This window comes from Rhinolophus sinicus, chromosome 3 (assembly GCF_057876585.1).
Source record: "Rhinolophus sinicus isolate RSI-liver-muscle chromosome 3, RSI-T2T, whole genome shotgun sequence".
NCBI classification, from domain to species: domain Eukaryota; kingdom Metazoa; phylum Chordata; class Mammalia; order Chiroptera; family Rhinolophidae; genus Rhinolophus; species Rhinolophus sinicus.
Genome location: NC_142503.1, coordinates 179907096 through 179913018, shown reverse-complemented (window position 1 = coordinate 179913018; position 5923 = coordinate 179907096). Strand labels below are relative to the sequence as shown.

Below are 5923 nucleotides of genomic sequence, written 5' to 3'. Positions count from 1 at the left end.
ACACCAATTCATCAAGACTCCCTAACGGGGTGGAAAGCAACAAAAACAGCCCTCAAAGTGTCACAGCACAGTCCCTCCTTAAAAGGTACCACTGGGCCCCAGGTGCCCCCTCCACACCCTCTATCCCCTCACACTCACCCCCGCCCCCCAAGCTGTCCTCGGTTTCCCTTCCCCTCCAGGATGTCTGTTTCAGGAAGGAGAACTGTTTCTCTTCTCTAGTTCAAGGCCATTGGTAGGCAGCCAGTGTTTAGGACAAAAGCTTGCCTTGCCAATCATTGTTTTCTTTTGTTTAAAACAAAACAAAACAAACCTAATCTCAAGTCCTCTGTTTGACAAGGTAGCCTGGTCTCCTGAGGACACCGCAGCTGCCACCTCGGCCACACACCAGAGGATGCAGCTTGCACCACTGACCCACAGGTCCTGGACCCTGAACAAGCCCACCAGCATCCAACTACTGTGAGGGCTCCATCCAGCTGTAATGACACAGCTGCCAGAGGGAATTCCCTGTGGCCTTGGTTCTTTGGGACGCCAGCTCCTGAATCTAGCCCAGAGTGAGTGTCTGGTGTAGGCATGGTCCTGTGTCCCAGTTGCAAGTCACAGCTGCCCCTCCTGAAACTTGTAAGGTGGGGCATCCCCAGCCCAGGAAGGGGATTCAGACCTCAGCAGCCAAGAAAAATGCCAGGTGTCCACTGTGTCCCCTGCATTGCCCACACAGAACCGTTCTTCGTGGCCTCCTACCTCCTTATAATTCTTAAGATTCTGGAAAAATTCATTTGATTTTTATGCAAGCCTTAAACGAAAGCCTGAATGGCTTTGGAATGCTTCCATCGGTGTTTCAAAGACCCCAGTATTTGACTGTTTCAAAGATGGCTGCTCAGTTTGGCCCCTGATATGCCCTGCTGGACCTACAGCTCCCCACACCTCTCCCTCTTAGGAGTGGAACTCCACTGTAGGAAGGTCATGTTTATATTAAGCACTTATTGTGTGCCGGGCCTTGGGTTCAGTGTTTCACATGCAAAATTTCATGACATCTTCACAGCAACCCTACAGGGGAGGGGGTACCATTATCATTTCTGTTTATGTATGAGGAAATTGAGATTCAGAGAGGTTGAGTGACTTGTTCAAGGTCACAGAGCTGGAAATTGATGAAGCCAGACAGAATTCAAACCCAGAACAGTCAAGTGCCAGAATTTGCATGCTTAACCGCTTTACAATTCTGGCACACAGAGATATTCCACACGTTTCCTTCTCTTCTCCCACCCTATCGCTCCTGGTACAATTTCTGAGCAATGCAGAGCGATGGGGAGGGCATATTAACCTGACCTTGAGAAATCGGCCACAATAGAGTGTCACCATCTGCTTTGCCGTTGGCCCGTCCAGCCTGGCCTAGAGCTCATGCGTGCTTACCAATGCAGTTATTCCTCACTTTGTTGCAGAAAGGATGTAAACAGAGCAAGTGCATTTAACCTCCCCCTTGCTGATAGGAAGCTGCATGGAATCCACAGAGGGGGCAGGAAGCACACTGGTTAAGACCTCAGGGAGCCAGAGCCATATCGCCTGAATCTGGGGTCTGAATCTTGGCCTTGCCACTTCCTCGCAGGAGACCTTAGATGAGATGCTTAACTTCTCCATGTCTCCATTTCCCCAACTGTAAAATGGGGATAATAACACCTCACTGCACAAGGTCACTGTGAGGATACAGAGAGTGCATGAGGCCGCACTGAGCTGGGCGTGGCAGGAGGGCGCTGTTTCCCGGATGCAGACTGATCCCCTTCAGTGCTGGGCTTGTGGGCCAGCGCCTCTCGACCATCGTTCCCTCTACCTCTGCCTTGGTCTTGAGCTCCTGCTGAGGTCCTCCTGCCTGCCGGCCTCCAGACTTGGCAGGCTGCTAAAGTGTGAGGCAGCCCGCTGTCAGAGAGCGCGGCATGCATTGTGCAGTACCCCCAACTCCCCCACCCCCCAAAAAAATGGAGCACATCTCTTCTGGTCTTGCCCAGCTCCAGGCTGGGCTGTCTGGTGCGGGGTGGGGGGTGGGGAGGGACTGAATGTTTTTGGTGCTTTTACCTGGTGCCTGATTTTCTTCCTCACAAGGAAGTAGCTGTTAGTAAACTTGGTTCGAAATGAGGACAATAAGCCTTGGAGAGGTCTGCCTAGGTGTCAGGCTTCTGGCCCTTTGGGGTTCAGATGTCATGCCAGGCTCCTGGCGGGCAGAATTTTGGGAGATCAGAGAAAGTTTACTGCAGAGGGGGAAGCAGTGCGAGTTCAGGGAACAGCCTTCACAAGGACTTTTGGAGATGACCTGACACCTAGTGGCCACAAGTAGGAATTACTCCAGCAGTGGGAAGGCTCCAGGGCTGTTGCAGGCAGGTTTTTGGCTTGGAGGCCCTTTATTTACTTGGGGATGGCAGCGTCAAAGGGTGTCCTGGAGGTTCTGGGGTGGTGGGGGGCCAATTTTAGCTTCTCCCTATCTCCATCATTCCCCAGTAGCTACCAAAGCAAAAAACGTTTGATTAAAAAGCTGCTGCCTTTTCATTTTTATGCAAAAGAAACCTTTGCAGTTTTTATTGATCTATATAACCTACAGTCCATAACAAATTTTGAACTTCATGGCCTCATTATCCTCAGGGTTCCACTCAGACCCCAGCAGCGATTAGACCTGATGGAGAATTTTATGGATTATAATAGACGTAAAAGACATGGTCCGTGACTTCAAATGGATTTGATTTACTGGGGACTTGGAGCAAAAACATCTACATACCCTGATGGGTGTGGTAGACGTGAGTTTCATCCCACAAACTCCTTATCACATTTCTTGATTTTCTTTTTATCATCCTAATTTTGACTCTGAGCCCCTGTACCACCCAATTAATGGAAGTTCAACTTCAGGATAAACCCTTGAATGAGGAAGGGAAAGGGGAGAGGAAATATGCTGTGGGGAGGGGGACATAAATTATTTCCAATAATGATTCTGCCCCCAGGGCATTGCCCCCAGCCTGGGTGCAGCAAAGTAAGACCCAAGGACTGGTGACTTGATCCCTAGACGCCATTCTGGCACGCCACTGGTGCGCTAAAGTGTGAGCTCCTGGAGCTCGCCCAAACAGTCCCATTTTCCACCACTTGCCCCAAACAATTGCCAGGTGAATGTGTTTGTTCTTTCCATAGGTATTTATTGAGCATTTACTATATACCAGGCATCACACGGTGCTACAGAGATGTACGAGACAGTTCCATCCGCAGACTGCCAAGGTTAATGAAAATCATTTAAGCTACCCACCCCCCACCACCAGCCCCCACGGTCTCCCCTGCTCCGCGTATGCTGTTTTGACTATTCTTGCTCTTCTTTTGCTAAGTTCTTCATGTCTCCCCAGTTTCCCAAGGAATTTAAAAAAGAAATGCAGAATGGTAGGGCCCTGCAACAGACTGGAAAGCCTTAATTGCAGCTCTTCCACTTCTCAGGTGGAGCCATGAAGCTCCAAGTTCAGGTAGCCAGGCAGTGCCGGGCCTCAACTAGAGGCCAGGTCTCTCTCCCATCCTGGGCTCTGTCCACGTGACCCCTGGGCATTGGTTTCTAAAGGGCCCTGTCCTCATTTCCTGAGCATCTGTTCCCTCTGCCACTGCCTCCGGCATCTCGGAAATCTCTCCCCTTGACACAGTTTACAATTACTATGACGACCACTTAGTGCACTGACCTCCTCCCCACTGCTCTTTTCCTGCCACCTAGCAACCCCGTTGCATTCCCAATTTGTTTTCGTGGTTCTTAAAGAGGCCGCCAAGGACGCTCTCCCTGGTAGTCGCAGAAACCAGTGGGTGCTCCCCTGGTGAAGGGCACACCACCAGCGGCCTAGAGACACCAAGACCAAGCCAGGCTTTATTGGCTCGCTGACAGTCTTAGCTTTGGTGAGTGTCCACTGAGGTTTCAGCCAGCTCTCGCTTCCTCCCTGCCACCGTCCGACTTGCCAGGACTTCTCTGTTGCTGAGACTTCTTTCCAGGCCAGACTTGTTGCTATGACTTCACCATTTCAAGAAACTGGTTTGAAAGGTAAGGAGATAATGCTGAGCACCAATGCAACCTCGTGGCTGATTAACGAGAATGTTTAGACAAGCTCAACCCCAAGCGAGGTCATTTGTAAACCCATCTCTAAGCTTGGCAGAGCACCGAACATGGGTAAGGTTTGGTGTCAGCACGAGGATGGAGTAAAGAGCTGGTTTAAGTTGTTGACAAGGGTTTGGCAATAGATTTAAATTCAGAATGTGCACACCCTTCGGCCCAGCTGGGTCTGCTCCACCGATCCCATGTTAGAGAAACAACTGTCTGCAAACACTGTATACAAAGGATGTTGGTGGCAGTATTATTTGTAGTAGCAAAGCATTGGAAATAACTTACATATCCATAAAAATGAGATTAAATTACAAGACTTCTATATTATGAAATACCATGTGGCAGCTAAAAAAACTGAGATAGCTCTAAATGTACTAACATGGAAAGATCACCAGATATACTGTAAGACAAAGCAAGTGCAGAGAAACGTGCTGGTATGCATCTATTTATGATAAATAAGAAACTGTGTGTGTGCGTGCGTGTGTGTGTAATATATGTGTAATATATAATAAAACATATGTGTGCTCTGAGCCTAACACATGCCAGGTAATGTTCTAAATGCTTTATAAACATTCATTCACTTAATCCTCAAAAATTCTTATGCCATGGGTACTATTCTTAGTCCCATAATACAGCTGGGGAAAGTGAGGTGTAGGGAGATTCGGTAACTTGCCCAAGGTTCCACAGGAGTGGAGCCGGGATTGGAACTCAGGTGGTTTGGCTCCAGAGCCCATGTTTTAACCATTATGTCACACACACACACACACACACACACACACACACACACACACACACACCTTGATTGCAAGTATGTGGGAAAAGATATAGAAATATGCACCTGAAATAGTTCATGAGGTAACTCTGGGAGGCAGAGTGAGCTGTGGGAGGGGAGTGAGATAAAAGGGGCCCTTCATTTTCTCCTTGCTATACTTCTCTGTATTCAGAATTTTTACAAGTAGATATTGTTTCTAACAAAAAATGAAAATCAGAAATTCATGCAACGATAAAAATACAACTCTGCTCTTCAGTCAGAACTAATAGAGCTGCAGTATGTGATCTCAGGGGCAATTTGAGGTGCCCATGAGAGCCCCCCACTCAGTTCCTGAAACTCAGAGGCCCAGGTCCCAGTATCGCCTCTTTGATGGCCACTTGACCTCATCCGCAAAGCAGAAGGATTTGCTGGACCTGGAACCTGGTTTCTTGACCCCTGCCTTGGGCACTTCCCACCAGCATCCTAAGGAACAAGAGGCACCACTTTCAGGAGGGCAGATGGGCAGGTTCAGGACAGAGGCATGGGGAGTGGGAGATGATGGTGTGCAAGCTTGAGCCATCTCGAGGGGTGGGTCCCCTTGCTGTATGACACGTGCTCACCTCTTCAGTGCATTGTCCCCACCTGACCTTACAAAACCCTCTTGGGCGCTGTGATTATCACCCTATTCTAAAGACTTGGAGACTGCGAGCCCTGCGTATGGCCCCATGCTTACCAAGAGCAGGATTTACAGAAGGGTCAATCTGCCCCTCCTGTCTGTGCTGTGGCTTCTCTCCATGGGAGATGCTGATCGAGGCAGAAGACAGAGGTATTGGGAGAAGGCTTGCAGGGCAGGACCAGACGGGGTCTCCTCTATGAAGCCCCTTAAGGACACTGCAAGATATGACGCTGCAAGACCCCATGGGAGTCCCAACTGGCAGACCCAGAGGGGTTCTGTGGCTTTGGAGAGGAGGTCCAACGAGGTAGAGCAGGTTTAGAACCACGTAGACCTGGGTTCAAAGGCCACTGCTGTCCCTTTCTGGCTGTGAGCACTTAACGCCTGTGCTTCCCTTCTC

The 5923-nt window shown here is 49.4% G+C and overlaps 1 protein-coding gene across 1 annotated transcript in view; it reads left to right on the top strand.

The window, feature by feature from the left end:
* Positions 1-3331: 3331 nt before the first annotated feature.
* Positions 3332-5923, top strand: part of ANGEL1 (angel homolog 1) — a 62477-nt gene continuing 59885 nt past the window's right edge. Inside the window, exon 1 of the mRNA XM_019733478.3 lies at positions 3332-4039. The gene's annotated coding sequence lies outside the window, so the exon portion shown is untranslated. The remainder of the gene's footprint in view (positions 4040-5923) is intronic.